The 21,824-nt window shown below is 42.2% G+C and overlaps 1 protein-coding gene across 4 annotated transcripts in view; it reads right to left on the reverse strand.

The window, feature by feature from the left end:
• The window catches only part of TRIM16 (tripartite motif containing 16), a 55,672-nt gene that overhangs the window by 27,854 nt on the left and 5,994 nt on the right, over window positions 1-21,824 (reverse strand). For 2 of the 4 annotated variants that reach the window (XM_063655886.1, XM_063655887.1), the window contains 3 exons: window positions 20,983-21,129; window positions 20,587-20,688; window positions 1,783-1,857 (listed from right to left, as the gene is read on the reverse strand). The gene's annotated coding sequence lies outside the window, so the exon portion shown is untranslated. The remainder of the gene's footprint in view (window positions 1-1,782; window positions 1,858-20,586; window positions 20,689-20,982; window positions 21,130-21,824) is intronic. The other 2 variants (XM_054456483.2, XM_054456482.2) reach the window with 1 other exon arrangement.

Below are 21,824 nucleotides of genomic sequence, written 5' to 3' on the forward strand. Positions count from 1 at the left end.
CATGCAATCCTCCCTTCACAACCTCCCAAAGTGCTGGGATTACAAGTGTGAGCCACTGCATCCAGCCTCTGAATGCTTGCCACCTACCCTATGGTCGCCACCCACACCTGGATTTATTTTTATTTTTAATTGTGATAAAATACACATATACATAACATAAAATACAAATAACATAAAATTTACCATCTTAACTGTTTTTATTAAAAGACAGGATCTTGTTATGTTGCTCAGGCTGGGTTGTTTGTCTTTGAGACAGGGTCTCCCTCTGTTGCCCAGGCTAGATTGTAGTGGTGTGATCACAGTTCATGGCAGCCTTGAACTCCTGGGCTCAAGTGATCCTCCCGTCTCTACCTCCCAAGTAGCTGGGATTACAGGTGCACACCACTGTGCCTGGCTCATTATAACCATTTTTAAGTGTACTGTTCAGTGGCTTTAAGTACATTCACATTGTTGTGCAGTCGTCACCATCATCTATCTCCACAACTCTTTTCATCTTGCAAAACTGAAACTGTAGCCATTAACCAATAACTCCTCATTCCCTCTCTCCCTCCAGCCTTTGGAAGCTACTGTTCTACTTTCTGTCTATAATTTTGACTACTCTAGGCACTTCATAGGAGTGAAATCATACAGTGTTTGTCTTTTTGTGACTGGCTTATTTCACTTGGCGTAATGTCTTCAAGGTTCATTCATATCATAGCATGCGTCTGAATTTCCTTCCTCACACCTGGAGTTTGCATTCAACAGAAATCCCAACCTCCAAACTTATGAATTGAGAATCCTACTATGCCTACAGCTTGCTTAAATGCCCCATGGAAAAAAACGCCTCAAGTTCATCAGCTATTGATTGGACATCACTGGCTTCCTCTTAACCCTAAGCATTCAGGGGCTAAAATGAAGTAGCTCTTGCATAAAATGAAGTGTCTCTCATCTTCACAAAACAAATGTAACTTCACCTAGATATTCTTTTTTCCTAAACCAAACCTACCACCAGGAATGTGAGGTCAAGGTGTGGTTCGGGATTCCTTTCCAGAATTGAGGGAGGAATCCCCACCCAGAATTCTGATGACTCAAATACTACCGAGATACGTGGTAGGCAATTGGCAGTAGGTAGGTAATTATTCATCTTTCATCCTGTTGAGTCTTGAGAAATAATCCCACCAATGGACAAACTCTGAAAGTTATGTCCTCTGAAAGGATATAAGCAATGCCTGCCAACAGGTTCCCTCCTGGTAGGGGTTTAAGGCCATCACTCTCAGGACTCTAGGTTAACTCAAGTAAGAAGAGCTTTCTTAACCCAAAGACTCTCTCTAGCAGTTTTTGGCTAAAGAAGCTATCCAAGCTTTTTGCTAAGCCAAAAAAGCCTTTCATTTGTCTCTTCAAAAATCTCACTAGATTTTTTTTTTCATTTGTGTCTCTGCTGAGTCATGCAGAGCTATGATTCATTCACAAACACAGGTAATATTTGTCCACCAGACTTCAAGACAAATCAGCCCATCAGACTGAGAAAAATAAAAATAATATCATAAACTGATCGTAACCCTGAATTTGATTGATTTATGGGACTGTACTTTATTGAGATTGTGTCCTTCCCCCTTTTCCGGAATTAAAGGTCTTATCTTTTCTGAAATAGTGTAGGATTGGGAATGTCTGGAAGAGTGACATCTAAGTCCGTCCTCCAAATTAACTTTGCAATTTTTCTCGTAAAATCTCAAAGTCTGAGAACCACTGAGCTGGAAGTCGCATCACTCCTCTAGAAACCAGCCCAGAATTTTCCTGGCTTACCTGGAGGTGTGGGCCCAATGAACTTTCTGGTTTGGGGTCACTATCAGCAAATTGGTCTCCAGCCCTGTCTTTCTCCTAAAAGAAGAAGATGGCCTCTTGGATCACTTTGGTAATTAATTACCACTAACAAAGGAACAAAATAAAGGTGAGACAAACAGCGGATTACAGACACTAAGGGCCGTTGCTCCTAGTCTCAGAACACGATTGTTGTAATGATGGCTCCTCCCCAAGAAGGAGGGGCTGTCCCAGGGCACTGCACGTACCTTCCCTTCACAAAGACAGGAGGACACACCAGTTGGTACAGAAGACGAGACTGCCAGCTCAGTACCTGGCACACAGCCTGAAGGACCCCACTATTGGATGAAGAAAACACCGAAGTCAGCTTCAACTGTGCCCTTAGCGACGGACATCTGCCAGCTGAGGAGGTGCACCACGGTCATTTCTTCCCTACGTCTCCGAAGGTCTAGTCCTGGGCTGTTCTAGGGTTCTCTTTTGTCTTCCAGTGAGGTGTGGCTGTGGTGCACGGGCACTGCTTTGATCACTTCTCAGACCACCCAAGCTTATGGGGCCAGAATTAGCAGCTGGACCACCTAGAAACCTACTTGGAGGAGTCTGCAATGCCCTGGAAATGGAGAGCTCAAGAATTTGACCACATCTCAAATGACTCTCAGTAAATTCCAGACACAAGGGCGTGACATTTTATACGGCACATAACACATTTGAACTATGCTTTTTGAATCTCCAGATCAACCTCTGTAATAACTCTAACATTGGTATGAAACCCAAATAATCACACAAATCTAACTCTAGTTACCTTTACGGGTTATGCTTAAAAATGTCAAAACAACCTACACATAATAAATGAAGTAAATCTTTAAAAAATCTGTAACAAATGTTCTCTTGCCCTGGGACAGGAGATGGTTTCCCAGGCTGGCTCCCCTGAGGCCCTGAGCCAATCATTGTTTCAGCACTGCTGGTTTTCTAGAACTTGGGCAGCTGTCCAGCTCCCAGTCAAAATGGGCACCTCTAATCTTGCTATTTGCTGGGATACCACACATTCCAGGGAGCCGCACTCACCTTCAAAAAGGGCAGACTTATCTCAGGCCAGGTGTGAATGCCTCCAGGGAACTGAGGCAAGCAGCTCAGCAGCTCAGCAAGGCCAATGGCCAGGGCAGGGCAGGCCGGGCTTGCTGGGCAGGAGCACGCAGGTAGGTAAGCGGACAGACACCTTCAGGTAGCAACAAGTTACAGGGTGGGAGTGAGGGTCCTCTTGTTTTTACTAGTGAGGTATAGCCCTTCAGTGTTGGAAGGAATCTCAGAAAACCATCCCCTCCACCCTTCACCTTCCCAACATTTACTCAGAAGTTTGTTTTTCCTTTTTTTAAACAATAAGTAAGGACCGCAGACCTAGACCCCTCAAAAAAGGAAGGAAAAAACATTGTTCATTCAAGGGCCAAAAAATGTACCCCTCCCTTGATTGCTGTGGCCAGGGCCAGAGGACAATGAGCTGGTTCCTCTATAAACAACATAGTCTGCCTCAGCCAAGTCCTCTAGGGATGACTTGTGTCTCAGCAGCCACTGAAGCTCAATTCTTCATTCCACTTCCCCTGGGACACTCATTTGCTCAAATGGTTTTGATTTCCACCTCGCTGCTGAAAACCAGATGGTTAAACACTCCGTATTTCTATACCCCTGACTGTCTGCATAGAGGAAGCCCAACATCTGTACATGGGTTTCCTGGGTTGAGAGGCAGCCCTCCTCCAAGCATGGTGCATAGACTCAGGAAGCAAATAAAGCAACAAGAATGCTCGAAAGAATACAGAGGGGCCGGGCGCAGTGGCTCACGCCTGTAATCCCAGCACTTTGGGAGGCCGAGGCGGGCGGATCACGAGGTCAGGAGATTGAGAACATCCTGGCTAACACGGTGAAACCCCATCTCTACTAAAAATACAAAAAATTAGCCGGGCATGGTGGCAGGCGCCTGTAGTCCCAGCTACTTGAGAGGCTGAGGCAGGAGAATGGCGTGAACCTGGGAGGCGGAGCTTGCAGTGAGCTGAGATCGTGCCACTGCACTCCAGCCTGGGCGACAGAGCGAGACTCCATCTCAGAAAAAAAAAAAAAAAAAAAGAACACAGAGGGGCTATTGTCTCCGTGAGAGCGAAATAACCACTGCCTTGCCAAGAGTATTTTAGTAGGAAGGAAACAGGCATATTAATCAGAAGACCTGGTAAATGGTAGATGTTATGGAGGGCTCCCAATATGGTCAGAAGGAAAATCTGGAGTTAGAAGTGTCAAGTGGTCAGAGTCCTGATCCCAGCACCTTTTAGCTGTGTGACCTTTGTAAGTAGCTTACCTCTCTGAATCTGTTTCCTTCTCTAAAATGGGGATGTAGTATCTGCTCCAATAAACTTACAACAACCTTACAAAAACCTTACGGTTTGTGAGAAAATGAAAGTGAACACATCATGCAAATGCAAAGGAACTTGTATGCTAATCTTATTATGGGCACAAACACAGCAGGATTTGAGGAGCTGAAGGCTCCTTCCAGCCAGTTCTCTTAAGCTGTGAGACAAGGAGCTGGCCAAGGATCACCCTCCTCTCTCTAAAATGTAAGAAACCCCAACTTCCCCAGAAGCCTGTTGTCACACTTATAGGCGACATTCCTATTTCGCAGCTCCTTTCCCTATGTACTAAGCAAGGGTCTCGGATCTGCCCAACCCCTCCTCTCAGTGTTTCTTGGAGTCCCTAGGGCACTGTCTTCCACTGGGCACCTTCTTCTCCTATCATTGCTGCCTCTGATGCCCTGCGGTCCAAATGGTGGCCAGGTTGCCTGGTAATGAAGTATAATATATTGTTAGATGAAGCCCAGAGCAAGGATGCTTAGTACAATGTGTCCCTCTAATGTTACTGAAACTGCTCATTCTCTTTACTCAGAGCGCCTTTTCTCCCTTAAGCTTCATGATGCCATGGAAGCTGGCTTGAGAGCAGATCCTAGTGACGGATTCTGGCTTACGTAGACCCACTTTCCCACTCTGACCCTGAAATTCCGAGGTGTAGCTAAGCTTATAATTAACTCCTTCTCTCAGGATGCATTTTCCATTAGGAGGCCCCTGCTGGAGTGCCCCACAAGTGCACTACACAGGCCCAGGCATCTGAATCTCAAACTCAAGCTCCGTTCTAAATACCTCCTGGAAGAACATAGCTTTCTGTTTTTTCTTCCACAGTTTGGAAAACATGACCCTCCAACATCCATGCACTCCAGCTCCCAGGATGGGCTGTTTATCTGCACCAGACTTGGTTACTGCAGCCTGTCGGCCAGTGGTGACTGCTTCAGGGATAAAGAAGTCTTTGCAAATTTAAGGTGATGATATATGAAAAGAACATTGATGGAGTTTCCTTGGCTCTTAAAAGAGATATTTGGAAAACAAGCCTCTTTCACCATGAGGAGTCAGAAATGGGGACTCCCAATGATGGAGTCAGAATTTAAATGCACACTTGTGACTCCAAAGCTTTAAAAGGTACTGTGCGGGACCTTCTTGTGGATCCTGGGATAGGAAGTGGCTGCTCCTGAGTCCCTCCAGTTTTCATGAGTCCCAGATTCCTTAATACGACTTCACCGGGCTTTCTTTAAACTTCTTAGTTGATATTCACCCATTTCTTCTACTATTTACACACGCTGCACACATTCTATTTTGAATCTCTTGGTTTTCCATTCTTAAATTTCATCTTTCCTGTAGTTGGACCCTCAGAACATGCCAGCCTGAACTCCCAAAGAGCATTTCTAGCACAAAGCTATTATTTTCATTCATGTGTTATCTCGAGCTTGAGAGCAGATCAGCCTTTGAAACCTGCCACTGCTGCTGCCACCACCAGCACCATCATAGCTGACTACACATTCTGTACAGGGACTGTGCTAAGCAGGGAATACATTATCTACATGAGATAGGGTTTTACAGATAAGAAAACAGTAACTTAATGAGATTGGGTAACTGACCCAAACCCACACATTTGATATATGGTGGAGTCAGAATTCAAATGCACACTGGTGATTTCAGGGCCAGAAACGGTCTTGGTAGGCTACGTGGGGACGTTCTGGCTAATTCCGGGACAGGGCAGGGCTACTCCTAGGTATCTTACAGTTGCTCAGAGGAGAGTGAGGTGGTGACTCACTAGCAGATTTGTGAGTTTCTTTAGACTTGGGCTGGTGGTGAAGAAGCTGGGCTGTGAACCCTCAGTTCCTAACTGACCTTCAGCTCTGTCTTCTTGGGAGCCTTCTCCTCCCCAAGAGAGGAGGACAAGGGCACAATACTCCCTCAGGAACTGGCATTTCTTTTTTCTCCTGAAACATCTTTCCTCATTTTAACTCTTTCCCAACCACCCAAGTGCCATCTGGATACGTCCATTTGTCCCAGAGTCTGGCCTGGCCTGGCAGGTAACTTGGAAAACATTTGCACGTGCCACTCTCCTCTCCACTCAGGATCGCTTCATTCATTCATTATTTATTCTGCATCCATTAGATGCTGAACACTAGATACTTATTTGTGGAGGTCACAAAATAAGTACAGAATATGACACATGCCCTGCCCATGAAGAGCACAGCTGCCAGTCCTATATTTATAATATCTCTGGAATTCCACCTTCCCTTCTAATTTGACTGATATTTCTGCTTCTCAGGCAGCAGCAGCCTTCTGGCAACCATGAGAACCAACGTGAGGACTAGGTCAGTAAGCTGAGGATAAAGAAACAGAAAAATGGAAAGAGCCCCAGCGACACTGTTGAGCTGTGAAACTATCTAAACTGCTTATTTTCAGGCTTTAAATCATGTAAGATAATGTGTCCTTATTGCTGCAGCCGGAAGCATCCTAAATGGTACACTCTCTCCAGGTGCCAGGAAAGATGCCAAATAGCAGGCCCAAACTGTCTCCCTACAGCTTGGGGTCCAAAACTGGAAAGGACCTTGTCCCTACCAGTCTCCATACAATGAATGCCATGAGAGAACTCTGGCTGATCCTGTTCACTCCGCTTGCCCACCCCTGGGTCAATCCCATGTCTGGTCAGATGCAGTGCTGTCATCAGCCCAGGATGCAGTATTGGGTTATGGGTCTCCCATGTGGCCACAATGGAGGGCACTGTGTTTGACTAAAACCACACGTGGTGTGTACAGGCCTCATGGTGAATACAGGCAGACTACAGCAACACATCTGCTAAAATGGGGTTTAAAAATGAAGTTAACACTTGGTTCCGAGATAATCTATGAAAGCAAAACAGGTTCTAGGAGCCAGATGTGGCAGCAGCTGTATGGCAGAAGGGGTGGTACAGGTGGATTTCATACATTGATACTTAAAAAGGGAGAAAAGGGCAAGAAATCCATTTTAAGGGTGAAGAAGCAGCACAGGGGATCCCATCTTCTCTTCTAGGGCAGAGAAGCGAGCACAGGTAAAACTCAAAACAGAGCACTTAGCAGGACTGGACATAGCCTTAGGGAACCTAGGCTTGGGTTAAGCTGAAAAAGTATTAATCTATTCAGCATCAGGTCTGGCCACAACTGATTAGAGAACTTGTAAAGCACAGAAGATTGGGACAGTAAATATGAGAGCTGGAGGACAGTGAGAGTAGTGAAAGCCAGCGGGCATGGTGGCTCACACCTGTAATCCTAGCATTCTAGGAGGCTGAGGTGGGAGGATCACTTGAGGTCAGGAGTTCGACTGACAACAAAGGCAGGAAAAACACTGATGTAATCCAGACAGAGATGACCTGTGGCCACACGCGCCCTGTTCTGTTTAGATCTGAGCTCTCTCCCCAGCAGGGCCCATCAGCTCTAGCGTCTCAGAGCTAGGAAAATGCACCTCGGGGAGGCTTCCTGAGTGAGGTGGCTCCTGTCACAGTATCAATGTCATGATGTGTCTTTTATCTGCTGCCCCGACCAAGAACCAGGAAACACTATTTCCAATGACTTCTAGAGCAAGTGTGCTCCCCCTGCCACGCTGGACTTGACTATGTGGCTTCTCGATCTGTGTCAGGTTGGAAGGCTTATCCTGCCTGGTGCCTATCTTGACATCTATATTGACCTGTTGGTTTTGTTTCCCTCAGTTGAGAGTACAGATACTGGTAGCTACCTCTTTCAAATACGGTGTGGCTTCATCTTGGGGACCTAGGGAAGAGTGTGTTCATTCTGTCCTCATAGACTAGAAACATATGCCTGTGAGGTGGATCCAAAGGTGGTGGTCACTCACTAGCAGATTTGTGAACGTTTCTTTAGACTTGGGCCAGTGGTAGAGCAGCTGGGAAGTGCATCCCTCAGTGCCTATCTGTGGGAGGGTAACATCACACCAGGCGGAGACACACAACCTACACCCTCCAAGGTTATGTCAGAGCAGTAGGGATGACAAATCTATGTTCTGGAGACTTTACTTCCTGTACCACTCTCCATTCCAAAAAGTGAATGTAGGCGTTTTGGCTTTATTAAAGAGTATATTAAAAGGCATAGGCAGGGCCAGGCGTGGTGGTTCACTCCTGTCATCCCAGCGCTCTGGAAGGCCAAGGTGGGCAGATCACTTGAGATCAGGAGTTTGAGACCAGCACGGCCAACATGGTGAAACCCCGACTCTCCTAAAAATACAAAAATTAGCCAGGTGTGGTGGCATGTGCCTGTAATCCCAGCTACCTGGGAGGCTGAGGTGGGAGGATTGTTTGAACCTGGGAGGCAGAGATTGCAGTGAGCAGAGATGGTACCATTGCACTCCAGCCTGGGCAACAGAGTGAGACTCCATCTCAAAAAAAAAAAGGCATAGGCAGTTGGGTGGTACTGTAAACCATCTGCTCAACAGGGTGTGTTTGCTTCTGGAAAGTTTTATTATTTGCTTTTCTAAGCTGCTGCTATACAACTCACTGAAAACCAACTTTTCATTATTTAATGGCATGAGAAAACGATCACATTAAGTAGTTTTAAAAAGGCTGTAGAGGCCGGGCGCGGTGGCTCACGCCTGTAATCCCAGCACTTTGGGAGGCCGAGGCGGGCGGATCACGGGGTCAGATCAAGACCATCCTGGGTAACACGGTGAAACCCCGTCTCTAATAAAAATACAAAAAATTAGCAGGGCATGGTGGCGGGTGCCTGTAGTCCCAGCTATTTGGGAGGCTGAGGCAGGAGAATGGTGTGAACCTGGAAGGCAGAGCTTGCAGTGAGCCGAGATTGCGCCACTGCACTCCAGCCTAGGCGAGAGTTCAAGACTCTATCTAAAAAAAAAAAAAAAGAAAAGAAAAGAAAAGAAAACAACATAATGTATCAGAGAATGAATCAGATAATGTAATGAATGTAAACATGTAATCAGATAATGAATGGGTAACATTCAAGTGATAACACATTCTCCTGGCTGCCCACATCTCAGTGGCCATTACTTTTCAGTCCAATTTTCTTATTCCTCTTCCTCTGCCTGAAAAGGTGAGAGGCTCTTTGAAGCTCAACCCAAGATCACTTATTCTTTCCAACCTAGTCTCTCTTCCTAGATGAGCTCATCCATTGCTACACCTTCAGTTACCACCTGTTTATGGCTCACAAACTGATGTCTCAGCTCAACTTTCAGACCTGTATATCCAACTACTTTCTAAGTATAAAGACTTTACTTTCTCACAGGCACCTTGAATCTAATGCATCCAAAATTAAATGTAAGGCCTCCCCAGATCCCACCACAACAAATTTGACCCTCCTCATGGTTCTTTTCTCAGAGATTGCCAACAGCATCCAACCAGGTTACAAATCAGAAACCCAGGGAGCATCCCTACCTCCTCTCTTTCCGTCACAACCCATGTCCATCCCATCACCATTTTATATCTCACACATCTCCAAACCCTTTACCCTTTATATTTCCACTGCCATTATTAGAGTCCAAGCCATCACTGTCTCTCGCCTGGATTATGGCAATAGGCTCCACACTAGAATTCCTACATCTACTCATGCTTTTGCCAATCCATTCTCCATTCTGCATCCAGAGAAAACTTTTCATTTATGTATTTATTTATTTTTATTTTTTAGAAATAGGGTCTCACTATATTGCCCAAGTTAGACTCCAACTCCTGGTCTCAAGTGATCCTTTTGCCTTGGCCTCCCAAAGTGTTGGGATTATAAGCATGAACCACTGCACCCACCCTCAGAGAAAGCTTTTTAAAAAAATAAACTTTATTGAGGTATAATTTACATACAATAAAATTCACCTATTTTAAGCATCCAGGTGAATGAGTTTTGACAAATAACTCCATTCTGGTAACCACCACCCAATCAAGAGAGAATACTGGCAGCACCCAGGAAGCTCCCTCATGCCCTTTTATTCAATCTTTCTACCATGCCTGGTTCCAGGCAACTAAGAATCTGATTTTTATCATTATAAATTAGTTTTGCTTGTTCTGGAACTTCATATAAATGGAAATATATAGTAAGCACTATTGTGTCTGGCTTATTTCCCTCAATAAAACATCTATGAGATTCATCCATGTCATGGTGCATATCAGTAGCCTGTTGTTTTCATTGCTGAGTAGCATTCCATGCTATGTCTGTAGCCAAGCGTGTTCATCCATTACCCTGCTGATGAGCATTTGGGTTTGTTCTACATTTGGGTTATTTGGTATTATCTTTTCCCCGTCCCTTTACCAGTCTACCTGGCTCTTGATATTTAAAATGCATCTCTTATGGGCATCATATAAACAAGTCTTGTTTTTTATTCAGTCTAATAATCTCTGCCTTGGGGGAGGGGTGGGATGGAGCAGAACTAATAGGCTTATGAATGGGATAAGTCTAAAAGCATAAGTATTTGTAGAGGCTTGCCTTCCTTCATCTTACGACATAAACTCCAGATACCTGCTGTTAACCCAGTGGTTCTAAAAGCATGATCTACGGATCCTTGATGCTTTACTGAGACCCTTTCAGGGATGTGTGAGGTCAAAACTATTTTCATGATAACACTTGAGTATTCTTTGCCATTTTCACCATATTGTCATTTGCGCAATGATGCAGGAGCAATAGTGAGTAAAATTGCTGGAGCCTCAGCACATATCAAAGCAGTGGCACCACACTGTGCTAGCAGTCATTGTACTTTTCCACACACTCAAAAATTGAAAATAAATTTTAAAAAGAAGCCAGTTTCATTTAAGAATGTACTTGATAACAACAGTAAAAAGTATTAATTTCATTATATTTTAACTCTCGAGTACATGACTTTATAACATTCTAAGTGACAAAATGGGACTTCTGATGGTTTTCCAGCAAGAATGTACATGTGCAATTGTGTAAGATGCAAGCAGAAGTAGCTTTTTTTCCCCCCAGAGAGAATATTTATCAATTAACTTCCTGATACACATCTATGATACTTTCTTCTTCCTATATGTTTTGGCTGACTTCTCTTTGAATGCTTCTTCATCTAAGAATTCCATCATTTCTATGGAAAGAATAAATTCTCTACCATAGTAGATCAAACTCTTTTTTTAAGAGTACCTATATACCCCACACCCAATAGGGGTACATAAGACCCTTCAATCTTTCTACCATAGGGGTACACAACACCTCTACTGTTAACATCTTATGTTACTGTATGATAGTTTGTCACAATTAATGAACTAATATTGATACATTATTGACTGACGTCCATACTTACTCAGATTTCCTTGTTTTTTTTCTAGTGTCCTTTGTATGTCCCAGGATCCCACCGGGACACTGTTCCACTCTCAACCCCACAGTAGCCACTATCTTATAACCCTTGAGTGATCTCACCTAGCTCATGTTCAGCTTGCCTCTCAACCTTCGGCTTACAAGGGACCTATCCATGTACTCGTGTACGCTCTTATACAACTCCCTCCTCTCTGTATCTCATCCCGCACTATCTATCTGCTTCCGCTGCTCTGAACCCTGATTTCCACATCCTCCACTCAGTGGGACCACTGTGCTCTACATGGACTCCAGCTATCTGTGCATGGTTGGGAGTAGTTCTAAGACAGACAGTTGGGTGATCATGGGGTTCACCTCATGAGTTTCCCTCTGTCTGGGATCAGTAGTTTTGTGCTACCTATTGTTCACTGCCTGAAAATATTTGTTTCGTCTATTTTGTCATGTTGTATAGCAGTTTATGGTGGGAGGGCTAGCCTAGTACCACTTATTCCATCATAGCCAGAAGCAGAAGTCCAAAGAAAGCTTCAAAAAATATAAATCTGATCATGTCACTTCTCTGGTTAAAATCTTTCCATGGCTCTAAGAATAAAGATCCAAATTTGAAAATGGCCAATGGGGTCTTGTATGATCTGAGCCCCACCTGTGCTCCAGCGTCATTCCCCCTCCTCCTGATGCCCTTGTTCCTTCCTTAGCCTCTGGCCTTCCTTCAATCCCTTGCCATTTTCTCCTGTCTCTAGGCTTTTGTACATGAAAACACACTTTTGCACACGAAAACACACCACCAAACATTCTTCCCATCCTTCTTCACCAACCAGCTACAAGCCACAATAAATAAAACACTGTGAAACTAGCACAGCATTAGATGGAACAGAGTCCAAAAACAGACTCATATATGTATATATTTCAACTCAGTGAGAAAGGGAGGAATTATTCAATAAGGACAGTTAGTTCAATTGGCTAGCTATGTTATCCTTAACTTATCCCATATTCAAAAAGAAACTTCAGACAAAGCATTAATAAGCAAAATGTATGAGGAACTACTCCAAATTGATAAAAAGAAAGCAACCCAATAAAAAATGGAAAAAGGAAATGAATAGGCAATTCATGGAAGAACAACAAATAACTGATAAACATAGAAAAAATAAACATAGGAAAAGACATTCAACATTGTTAAGAATGAAATATAATAAAATATATATTAAAAATAAAATCTTGATAGTATCCAATGTTACGGACAGAAAAAGGCACTCTGCTACACTGTTAGAGTATAAACTAGTACAGTCAATTCATCAATATTTTAAATGTACTCTGACCCAGCTCTCACATTTCCAGGAATCTATCCTACAGAAATAGCAGCATGACCACTGAATTGCCTGTATTAGGAAAAAAAACTGGAAAGAACCCAAATGCCCATTAATAAGAATATATAGAAATTATAGGACATCCATACATCAGAACACAATGCATCCATTTAAAAAAATTAGATATCTCTAAATTATTTTTAAAGATGTCTAAAGTATAATGTTGAAAGTTATAAGTGAGTTGAAAAACAAACAGTACACTACTAGTTATGCATGCATACATATACACGCACAAGAAAAGAATCTAAAAAGATACACATCAATTCTAAAGGGTAGGATTTCAAGGGGGAACTCAGGAACCCCTTTCTTTTACTTATACACTTCTACAGTACACTATTTGATTCTGCCACAAAGAATATTTCACTTTTGTAATATAAAAAACGTTTAAGTGTACTTTTTGAAAAAGAGAATAGATTCGCTATTACAATCAACTGCTCACGGTGAACTACTGTAGTTTAACATTGCAGCAGGCGGCTGTACCGCCACCTCGTGGGGATATACTGCCACAGTAAATTGCTTATCTAAAAATTCCTGAATCTCAGTGCTACTGCCGTCTTGGGTGGGACAATCCTTTTTTGTGGGGGCTGTCCCGTGCACTGTAGGATGATTAGCAGTATCCCTCGCCTCTATCCTCTAGGTGCCAGTAACACACCCCTCCCCCAACTGTGACAACCAAAACTGTCTCCAGACACTGGCAGTTGTCTCCTGGAGGGGAAAATCACCCCTGGTTGAGAACCACTGATGTGAAAGAATGAGTCTTGTGAGTGCAAAGTAGAGAAACAAAAGGTGTTTATTCATTCATTCATAAGAATATCACACCAGGTAAAGTCTTCATGAGATAATTTCCTCATGTCGATTAGAATGAGTGTTCTAACCCACAGGTGCATGCACACAGAATTATTTTCATAGCTTGAAGATATTCTGCAGTTTAAATTCAGTAACAAGAAAACCATTTTCATCCAGTAAATCCCCAATTGCCACAGGGCAGAAACAACAAGGATGCAAAGCCTGTCACATGTGTCCAGACTCCATTCCCAGGCCCAGGGAAGGACTTCAAAGCACTCTGTACCATGGCCTCATCACAGTGCTCCAGTCAGTAACTACCACTAAATGTAAACCAGCTCCCTCCTGTCCCTCATTCAGCGGCTAATTTCTCCCACTTCGAAGCGTCCCTATGCCCATTGCTCTCCCAGATGCTCTCTATGGTCGACGTGTCACAGAAAGGTCTTTTCTTTATGCAGGGTTGGGAGGTCTGTGTAAGCTCAAATCCGCTATCCACTGCCCTCACCCCAAATAGCATGGGCATATCATTTAACCTTTCCAGATCTCCATCACCTCACTTGCAAAACAGAAGGCCCATATTATATATTCAAAGTTCCCTTTTGGTTCTGAAATCTATGAACAGGGATGATGACAAATGATCCACTGTAGGCTTTCTATACAATTGTAAGTATTTTCTCCACTAAGGATTATTCTTCATACAATTAGGTTGGTGTTACTGGAATCTTTTTAATTTCTAGTGTTGGGGTCCTATAAAAACCGTGATACTGAATAAGCAAAGATACTGAATAAGTAACTGTATAGTGAAGCCTAAGCCATGGCTTCACTATACAGTTACTGTATTTCTAGGGTTTTGTTTTTGTCAGTGTGCATCATCTGATATCAATAATATATAAATGAATATTGTCTAATGTCTTCCTGCTTTCACTATAGTCACATTTACTCCAGGCCTAATATATGAAGCTGATTAAGGTTAAGTGGAGTTTTTTTGGACTTGGATTAATCTGAAGTGCTTCTTTATTCACCGTGTTGCTGTATCCTAGCAATCTTCCTACTAGGATAAATTGGCATATCTTCTGATACAGTCAACTTTGGCAAACCAAGGAAAAACATTCAGGGAGAGGAATAAACTAGCACACGAATGAACTGGCTGGGCCTCTAGATTCACTGAAGTCATGCTCTTACACAAGGTTACTTCTGCAGTCAGCATGTAAGATGAAAACAGGGCAATACCAATATTGTCTTTATAAATCCTTGAATTTGCCCATAAAATACAGCTAGTTTTGTGTATAGCTCTGATAATAACTCATGTATAAATAGACAAATAAATAATAGAATTTTATACAGGTGTGCAAAACATAATTTTACAGTATTCTTAATTATACTAATTTATCTTTTGGTTTGGGGGGATATCTTGGTGCATATGGGTGAATTCTTGTTGAGTAAAATATAGGTATGAGATGATTTTTCCTGAGATGTTTATCTCAAGCCACTGTATTTTGCATAGATGACTCTTGGCAAAACATACCCAGCAGTCATCAAATATACAATATATATCTAACAGGTCAAAGTTCTAGAAGAACGACTTTTCATTGAAAAACTCTATTTCATGTGATTTTTTTTAACCGTATGCAAGTATTATTTTGTGTAAAATCAGCAACGAAAGACCTAAACAAAGATAGGTTTCCCTCATCATGATGATAATGATGTTAAAATCATAATCCCTGATGATGTTAAAATTGAGAATAAGGCCGGATATTAGTATCAAACCAAAACTGTCATGTTTCATAGGCATATGTGAGTGATATAAATAGTGAGCAGCACTGGTATTCAGAGGAGGAGACTATTTTCAGTTACAGTGGCCAAGAGGTGAGGGTGGAGGTGATACCTTAAGCTGGGTCCTAAAGGAGACTAACTTGCAAAATGGAAAGAGTGATAATATGGACAACTGCCTCTTAACTTAAAGAAAACCTAAAAAGTATTAATGCCTCCTCCGAAAAGACAGAAAGCCCTACTTTAATCACTAAATACCTCTTCCCGCAATCCTCAAATCAAGCCTGGGGTCACCCTAGTTAGCTTATCACAACAGTGCAAATTATTCAGGATAATTTGCTTGGAGGAATTAACATGTAAATTAATTTTCCCTTCATTGGACACATATCAGCCAAGCATACAGGCAATTTTAACATATAAGTTAGAATATTAGACACTCTTTAGTTTAAAAACTAAAGAATCTAGATTACCTACCAAAAAGAGATCAAAATATCAGAACACTTACTATCTAAAGCCCCAAATCAAACCCCCACCCCAGACTTTACCATAACCAAACAAACACACTGAGCTTTAGCTTAGGTTGTAAAAGGAGAGGAATCATATTCTCCATCATGAAGGGTAAGTGTGGTCTACACTACAGCCCACGAAAGAGAATCCTGTTATAGAAATATCCAAATGCTGGGCATGGCGGCTCATGCCAGTAATGCCAGCACTTCAGGAAGCTAAGGTAGGCAGACTGCTTGAGCTCAAGACCAGTCTGGGCTATATGGCAAAACCCCATCTACAAAAAATACAAACAAATTAGCCGGGTGTGGTGATGCTTGCCTGTGGTCCCAGCTACTCGGGAGGCTGAGGTGGGAGGATCAAGGATCCTGGGAGTTCAAGGCTGCAGTGAGCTGTGATGGCGTCACTGCACTCCAGCCCAGGCAATAGAGCAAAACCCTGTCTCAAACAAACAAATCTGAGAGGAGAGCACAAGCATAGACCATACTACTAACAGTACAGTCAGAGTAAACTGAAACAAAACAAAAAAGGCTCTGTAAGTACCAGAGTCATAACATTTCTAGAACTGTTCTGATTTCAAATATTTCGTCACTATGATGTCCTCAAAATTTTAATATTTCTGGATCCAAATTATATTTAGGCTACAAGAGAATTATACCAATTCACTACAGTACAATCCATGAATTCATGCAATCCACCCATTCTAGGACAGACCTTTTGTTCAAGGACATCTGTCTTGAGTTTTTAGTTCTAAAATAAATTACCACAGATGAGGCCTCTGAGGGAACAACAATGGTTTCTACCAATCCAAAGCTAACTGGCTCCAGGAACTATGTTTGGAAATGACCTTGTTACCAATTGTTAACAAACATTACTTTAAGAAGTCCTATTCTAATGACAGACACTCTTATAGATGACCCTCCCCATCCCTTTTCAATTTCTTAAAGTTACGAAGGATTTTGGGCATTTCAAAAATTATTTCCAGATATCACCATTTATTCAGAGTGGTCTGTCTCACCGCCAATTTTCAGAACAAAAATCCTTTCTTCTCTAACTTCAGTTGTGCCTTCTGTAATTCAAGCCCTGTTGAATTTCAAGCTGTACTAACACCGACTTCTTTAAATAGAAGAGAAGGATAGGAAAGCACGTGAGGAGAGAGAGTTCAGAATAGCCCTTTTAGTGAGAAAAATAGAAAGCAAGGAAATCTCAGGTTCTGGCTAGTACTTTGGGAATGACATGGGAAAGTCAAGGGACTCCAATCCTATACAATTGGATTACTCTCAGGTAACTGAAATGCATCTAAAACAGGAAAAAAAAAAGGCAGGGAAAATAATTCATGGAAACCTAAAAAGTGACTCTAACACCAATTTAAGCTTAGGAAGATTTGAAAGAAAAAAAAAAAGTTTGCATGTATGTGTTGAGTCACAGCATAACCAAAAAATAATGCCTGGCTTTATTAGGTACACATAAAATTTCTTAGAGCCATATACACGAATTTTCATCAGGCAGCCTCAAGTAACTTAATCTGGTGATAGTCTGACACAAATTCATATGACCATTTTTTTTTTTTAAATGTTTTCTAAAAGTGTTGACTCAATCTTCCCTAACTCTTCTGTTGGGATTGCATAATAGTTACTATGTAAGGCTGTCACTTTCCAAGGTAAATGGTTCTTACTTTCTGAGAACTGATAGTTATAATTTCAGCCTTAACGAAGGGGAAAAAAAAGAAAATTCTAAGAAAGGGGAGATGGAAAAAGCAAAATAGATTCCTCATCAACAGAAGACACAATAGGCCGGGCGCAGTGGCTCACGCCTGTAATCCCAGCACTTTGGGAGGCCGAGGCAGGCGGATCATGAGGTCAAGAGATTGAGACCATCCTGGACAACATGGTGAAACCCTGTCTCTACTAAAAATACAAAAATTACCCGGGTGTGGTGACGGGCTCCTGTAGTCCCAGCTACTTGGGAGGCTGAGGCAGGAGAATCACTTGAACCTGGGAGGTGGAAGTCACAGTGAGCTGAGATCGTGCCATTGCACTCCAGCCTGGTGACAGAGCAAGACTCTGTCTCAAAAAAAAAAAAGACACAATAACATTAAAGAGCTATTTTGAGATAAGTGAAAAAAGATTTTCTGAAAAGGTAGATGTAACAGAGTTTGGCCCCATTTTTGATGTCTGGCCATTGACAGCATTTAAGTTTCCACCATTTTCCATTCTCCCCTCCCCCACACTGCCCCACCACACACCTGGTGCTTTAGATAAAGAAATCCGTGGGCATCTCCTGAGCTCCCAGCACTGGCGGGAAGCTTGAATTCCTCAAGCCCACAGTTCGAATGCTCTCCAGCCCCACTCCCTAGCCACTTTAAAGGCCCAGCCTCCTCTCTGTTCTTGCCATTTTGGACCAGCTTTCATCTATCCCGCTCTCCCCAGAAACCCTGTGTATGAATAGTAAACTTTCCAGTTCTCTTGGTGTGTGAAATGTCATCAGTCTTGACATCTGGCCTATTAACTGGGTCCCTCATCTTCTGGGGGGTGATCACAAAATAGTGGGATGAGGTAAAGCAGACAAAAGCTGCCCACAGGAGGGTATGAGCTGGGGGCAGGAATGACTACAGATTAAGGCAAAGTTTTATAGGAAGGTGGTATTAGGATATGTAATTAGCCATGAGCTTCTCTATTGTGTTTGGACATGGCACTATTTCCGTCAGTACGAGAAGGGGCAACAAGCTCAGTTCTGCACAACTAGAATTTCTTGGCTTATTCCTGAGGCCAGGGAAGGGGGTAAAATCACTGCATGGTGACATCAGTCATTTCAGGTACAGATAAAAATACACACATACACATATAAAAATTGAGCTTTAGAGTCTATTAGGCTATTCCAGATTTCAGTTCAGTGTTTCTTCACTTGGATTTGTGATATTCTGATAGCTTTGCAAGAGAAAATAACCAGGGTAGGAGAGGGGGGCTTTTCATCCCTTAAAATATAATAAAGCATCGCCACTGTAACAACCTATAAAAGTATAATTCTTTGGTATTTAACAAAATGAAGAGTCTGAGTGGATTTGTCCAGACACTCAGGGAGATTCTCCACTGTGAAGTCTCTGGTGTCTAATGAGGGCTGAACTACACCTGAAAGCTCTGCCACATTTATGTGACACAACTCATACCAGAGAAAAAACCTACAAGTGTAAAGAATGCGGTGAAGCCTTCAGTCAGAGCTCAACTCTTACAAAACACACAAAAGTCCACACTGGAGAGAAACCCTACACCTGTAAAGACTGTGGGAAAGCCTTCAGCCAGAGTTCATCTCTTACCCAGCATCAGAGGGTTCATACTGGAAAGAAACCATTTGATTGTCAGGAGTGTGGGAAAGCCTTCAGTAGAAGTGCCCATCTTACCCAACATCAGAGGATCCACACTGGAGAGAAGCCCTGTGTATATACACATGTGTGTATATATATACACACATGTATATATATATGTGTATATACATGTGTACATACGTATATATACGTGTATATACGTATATGTATATATACGTATATACATACGTATATATACATACGTATGTATACATGTATACATACGTATGTACACATGTATATATACGCATATATATTTGCATATATTTGCATATATAGTATAAAAATATATATACTATATACTATACATATATATATATTTTTTGCAGATACTTGAATGTTTGTGTTCATTAGGGTTCTAGGCTCTCTTGTAACTTTGTGCTCTTTGGGTGATATTATCCACTCCCATGGCTTCAATTGTCATCCATTCTCAGGCAACTCCCAAATCTGTACCACCAGTTACTATCTTTCCTTTACTAAGATACATTTGGCATGTCATCCTTATATTCATCTAGCCTCCAGACATCACCACTTAGAGCAGGTTTTCTCAACTGCAGCACTATTGACATTTTAGACAGACAAGTCTTTTTAGACAGACAAGACTTAAAAAGACAAGTGTTTTTAGACAGACAAGACGTTTTAGACAGACAAGTCTTTGTGTGGGGCCCTGTCCTGTGCTGTGCATTGTAGGATGTTTAGCAGCAACCCTGGACTCTACTCACGAGATGCCCATAGCACACTTCAGACATTGCCAAATGTCCCCTGGGGGGCAAACTTGCCCCTGGTTAAGAACCACTTGTTTAGACTTATAGACACTTCAAACAACTTAAGATAAACTGAACTCATCTTCCACCCCCTAAATTTGCTACTTCTCCTGTGTTTTCCATCTCAGGGAAGAGAACTTCCATTCACCTACACATCCAAACCAGAAACCTAAGAATTTTCTTTGTTACTCCTTCACCTCTCAAATCTACACAACAAATTATGTCAATTTTATATCCTTAAAAATATTCAAATTATTTCCTTCTCTTCATATTTCTTAGATAGCAGAAAACTAGGTAGGATGAGGAAAGAGTAAATGAAGAAGTGATTCCAGCTACTAAAGAGGAAAGGGGAATAGCCTCATAAAATGCCTCAGGATGAGGCACAAAGCTGATCTCTGGATCATGTGTTAGGGTTATAACTTTTAAGTAGGAAGTATCTCTTCCTTGAGTCTGAGAAGAAATAGAGGGGTAAGCTATTAGGATTCTGATGTGGTCAGGTGAAGATGAGACTGCAGGGGGATTCAACATTTTCTACAGGCCTGGAGGATTTGGGAAGAACCCCTAACTCTTATTTCTAAAGATGCAATCTGCCTTGTTCTCACTTACATGTACAGCTGCTTCTTGGCACCTCTCCCTCCTGCATTTGCGTTCATGGGCTTACCACTTCTTCCAACTGGGAGATGATAGCAGGTTTGGAAAATGGAAATCCTACTCAAGAGACACAAACAGAATGTAATTTTAAGTTCAAAAGAGAAAGGACCACTCTATTCTCAGTCCCACTCTGTTGCATTTTAGAGAGAAAACGAAATAACTAATTGTCAAAAGCAATTAAATAGTTTCTACCCAAGTAGGGTGAGAAACAGTTTAAGGATCTGATCTGGATTCTGTGGGGGAAAATAACCAAAGCCTCATTTGTTATCATCCCCTAATAGAAGCAAGGGAATCTTTAGAAAGCAAAGGTATCCTGAAAGGTCAGTCTCGGGTGGAAGGACCCAGGCTTACCCAAGGAGACCAGGTTCCTATAGTTCTACAGCATTACATCTCTGTACAAGACTCTCTGAGCAGGGTCCAGTTCTCTCCATTCTTCCCAGTGAAGTTCACAGCCACATCCTTGAATGACGTAAAGCCCTAAAACACCTGCATGGGGTTCTGAAGAAAAAGTTAAATGAGGCATAATTAGGGGAGACTGATGGGATGGAGAGGAAATAGATTAAACTATGTTCACAGTGTCAAAGACAAGATTTTATTGACTCGTATATTAATCTTAAAATCTTAAAATGTGTATACCCCTTTGACATAAATGGATAGTTTTATTTTACAGTAATTTTATATATAGAACTCAATTATAAGAAAACTATCAGCCCGGTGCGGTGGCTCATGCCTGTAAACCCAGCACTTTGGGAGGCCGAGGTGGGCAGACCACAAGGTCAGGAGATCGAGACCATCCTGGCTAACACGGTGAAACCCCATCTCTACTATAAATACAAAAAAAATTAGCCAGGCATGGTGGCAGGCGCCTGTAGTCCCAGCTACTTGGGAGGCTGAAGCAGGAGAATGGCGTGAACCCGGGAGGCGAAGCTTGCAGTGAGCCGAGATCACGCCACTGCACTCCAGCCTGGGCGACAGAACGAGACTCCGCCTCAAAAAAGAAAAAAAGAAAACCACCAGAAATATTGAGAGTTATAAACAAAGAATCACATCTATTTATACCTTACAATAGCAAAATAGCAAAATCGTTCTAAATAACCTAAATGTTTGAGAACAGTGCTACAAGCTGCTAACTGTCCATGAAAATATACCTCCTCCTCTCCTTTCTAGGTATACAAACATTTCCCAACCTCTGT

Source organism: Pongo pygmaeus, chromosome 19 (assembly GCF_028885625.2).
Source record: "Pongo pygmaeus isolate AG05252 chromosome 19, NHGRI_mPonPyg2-v2.0_pri, whole genome shotgun sequence".
NCBI lineage: Eukaryota > Metazoa > Chordata > Mammalia > Primates > Hominidae > Pongo > Pongo pygmaeus.